Raw genomic sequence first — 4,028 nt, forward strand, 5'->3', positions numbered from 1 at the left:
TTTTTTTAATTCAAATTCTATCAATTGCTCTTTACACACCAACACATGGGACTGGGGAAATAAAAAAATGAATCAGAAACACTCCTTGCATTCAAAACATTCATGGCCTGGAAGGTACAGACATATGTGATAACAAAATAAGCTCCCGATTGAAGGCTTGTATGCTGTTGTGGGGGTTCAAACTGTCACAGCCAATATGAAAAACAGCATTATACTGGAAAACTATTTCTCAAAAAGTTAGAAATATGAATATCATATGATCGATCAATTCTCTTCTAATTACTTATCTGAACATGAAAACAGTTATTCCAACCAACAGAAGCACCCTCTGTTCACTGAAGCACTAGTCACACAGCCAAGGTAAGGAGACACCTGAAATGCCAAACAATAATGAAAGAGAAAGATGGGGCATGCATACCCAATGGAATATGACTCAGCTATAAAAGTAGATGAAATCCTGCCATGTGCAAAAACATGGCTATTTTTAAAATCCCAGGGCAGGTATAGAGAGGGAAGTATGATGGCGACATTGCCAATATGTGGCACTTCCTTCTTACTTGGGAGCCCCTGCATCACAATGGTGCATAGCCTTGCATTTCCTACAAATAAACGTATAAATGTGAATTTCAAAGATCTGAAAATATGACTTCACCCGTGATGTTCTTTTAGTGCCTTAACTCTCAGATGCCCTGAGGCCAGGCCAATGACCACACATTTCACCCCACTGCTCTACCCACCTGGGCATTCAAGCTCCCCCTATGTGAGAATTTTCTAGTCATCCTAATTTCTGTCATTCCTCTCCTTCAGAGCACTAAATGGATGTGGTTTCGCCATTGACAATCTTTTGTCCAATAACCACAAGTTCCTCTGTTCTTTACCGAGCAACCTCATACCCAGGTTGAGGACTGACAGTCTAATTTGTTTCTAAACACAAACATACATACTAACGCTTGCCTTGATATCACAAATCTCTGGCATTTATTATCCTGGTTTCATCCCTTCTTTGTAAGCTCTTTGAAAGTAAGATAGACCATGGCTTCTACTCCCCATGTCATGCCCTGAAAATCCTGGCATATATTTTACACAGTGGTTGTTCAATGAATAGCATTAAATACAGTGAGAGCAAAATAATTGCTTTCTCAAAAATTTAAAGAGGCTTGTAAATACTCAAGCCATGGGAGAAATAAACGTCTCTGATTTAAGTTCATCAAATCATCTGTTACATATTTGGGGTATTTTACTTATTCTCTATTCCTTTTACTTTTTCAGATAGCATAACAGGAACAAAACTTATAATATGAACTTTGGCCATTAATCAAAATGATAATGTTGGACTAAACATTATAATACAGGAAAATACAGGAAAATACAACAAATTTTTCTTCTAATTTTAAATGTCTGGAGCCATTGAAACATATTTACTATCGGGAACTTTATAGTTGGGTAATCTATTAATACTGATAAAGTAATTTTATATTTTAATTGTATCAAACTGTCACTAGATAATCAAGAAGGGCCACTGAAACCAGGTAATTGTTCTTAATTATCTGCAAATGAATCTCATGCTAAATGCCTGCCAGTAATTTATTACTAGTTCACCAATTAATTTGATTGTTTGTTCTCATGAGAAGAAACAATAACTTAAATGATTTGCCAATGAAAGAAAATGAAGGTATCTTAGATGATATTCCTAATTAGTGTTCTGCTGCTTTTCTACCTCATAAAAAATGTATTATTATCTGATCCAAGTGAGCATATGCAGTAATTTACATACCTAGTCTAAGACATCAACTAAAGCAAAAAATCACACACACACAAACACACCACACACCAGATTACTTTGTAACCATGAATATATCACTTATATCCTCTGTACCTTATTTCTACATGTAAATCTCGGTAAGAAAGGGGTCTGGGGTTAATATAATTGGGTGGAATTAAAGAATCTCCTTCCTCAGAGGAACAGTCTTATCCTTTCTCAGTTGGGGGAGTATGGTTTTAAAGCATCTTCTTAAGTATAACCCATTGTTTTATCTATATATTGTAAAGTGATCAACAAATAACTAACTCTTCCACTAATTCTTTAAAGACAATATTTGCTAGTTCCACTTTATAGCACTGTCCTAATACTGCTGTGAAAGGTGACAAGTGCTTCTATTTCTCTCTACCAGCTATTTATAGGAAGTTCATAACATAATGAATTGGTCACAAGGGAGATAGGGATGGGGCTGAAGAGGAAGGAAGTTTACATCTGGATGATTCCTTTATTAGATCAGGACTCTTCAAATATAAATCTGGATTTTGTGTGCTCTAGAGTATTTATATAAAGACGAATTGTCAATTTCCTAGATAAAAAGTGAGAAACTGATGTGTGGATAACATATCCAAAGTCAACTCTGGACCGATTTCTTTATAAACATCAAGGTGATATAGCTAAAGTTTATTTGCTAGGGAAGGAGATGACCAAGAGTGAGTTTAGTGTCTAGTACATGAACCTCTTTTTGTGACTAGATTTTCTAATTTACTATCTTTGAAAGCTAGCACTTAACTTAAAGTGCCATGCTTCCTTATGGCATATACTTTCCCTCCCTTTGTTCTAATAGCAGGGCCTTTACCTTAGGGCCTGTCCTTAATATCTGTATTCAGTGATCAAAATAAACTCAGGAAAACACAAAAACAGTCACATCATCGAGCAAATGTTTTCTCTTTCTTGTACACAGATTGGTGTACATTTCGGCCCGTAGGCTATTTGATGATAGTCCACATTTTAATTTTCTTGTACATGAGAGTCTTGTTTTGTGTCTGCCTTATAGTGTGTATTTAATAAATGTTTGTTGTATAAAATAATTTGGTTCTTCCCGGGCAATGAGTCTCAAGTTTTGTAAGCTGCCAGTAACAGGCAAATGGTCACACCTGGACCATGAGAACATTGCTTCATGTAGGTGTTCCCACAGGTATGTCTAGCTGATAATAAGAGGACATGTTTTCTCAAGCAAATTTTCTACAAAACCTAGGTATTCCCAGAATAACAACCTCTTGCTAATTAATAAAATGTCAATGAATGGATTTTTGTTTATCCATATAAATGATAGCAGATAAACCAGAAATTTCTAAATAAAATCAAATAAGACTATAATTTTGGTGTTTTTTCCCTTCACTATTAACTATCATAATTTAAGCTCTCACTGGTGGCACAGCATTCTGCAAGCGGGCCACAGCTGCTTCAGTGTGAGTTTGATTCCTGGTCCCAGAGGTGACCCACATGGCACTGCAGACCTCTTCTGTCCTGCCCACTGCTCCTCTCCACAGTGTACTTTGTTGATCTGCTTGGCCTGTTCTGCTCCCCTCTCTGTCTCTGGTGAATCCTCTCACCCTCCACACCTCTGGCCTGTACTCCAGTTCTGTATGCATAAATAATCTAACCCCCCACCCCAAAACAATTATAGTTTAATATAACCTGACTCAATCCAGGTACTTGTGAATTTAAGTCACTCTGAATACTTATTGTCTGGAGCAAGCATGCTTCTAAGACCTGGCCTTGTCAGCTCTCATCAGACACACAAACCCAGCATATTTATTCTGTTACAAGGTTTATTTGACATTTCTGAGACAGTCTCCCTCATTTAACTGATTATTTTCTCAGTATCTTTTCTATTTTTCTTTATCTCTCTCAGAAGGTAAAAGTGGATGTGTACTTTATAAACTAGAGTTTTCTTATTGGAAAAAGTATAAAATCATTCACAACATGCCATTGCTGTACTTTTAGGGGAAATAATAACATCAAATCCTGACACTCAAGGTTGACAAAGGATGAGAAGCACCTCTAGGGAATAATAATCTGTAGTCAAGAATTTCATTCATTCCTTTCATTTAATTAAGTTCTCAGGAATTCGGAGGAGATGGGTACAGAGTAGAAAAATGTTCTTTGCATGTTATAGAATAACAAGGAGAGAAAAGTTAAAATATATAAAAGTAATATGCTCAGTAATTTATGTGAGAAGTTATTTCCACAGACCTCATATAATAAA

General features: G+C 36.1%; 1 protein-coding gene across 4 annotated transcripts in view; it reads right to left on the reverse strand.

Annotated features, from left to right (window-relative positions):
• Nucleotides 1-4,028, reverse strand: part of THSD7B (thrombospondin, type I, domain containing 7B) — a 792,320-nt gene that overhangs the window by 45,303 nt on the left and 742,989 nt on the right. The gene's annotated exons all lie outside the window — the stretch shown is intronic.

Source organism: Condylura cristata, unplaced genomic scaffold, assembly GCF_000260355.1.
Source record: "Condylura cristata isolate star-nosed mole 26May11 unplaced genomic scaffold, ConCri1.0 scaffold00002, whole genome shotgun sequence".
Classification (NCBI taxonomy): Eukaryota; Metazoa; Chordata; class Mammalia; order Eulipotyphla; family Talpidae; genus Condylura; species Condylura cristata.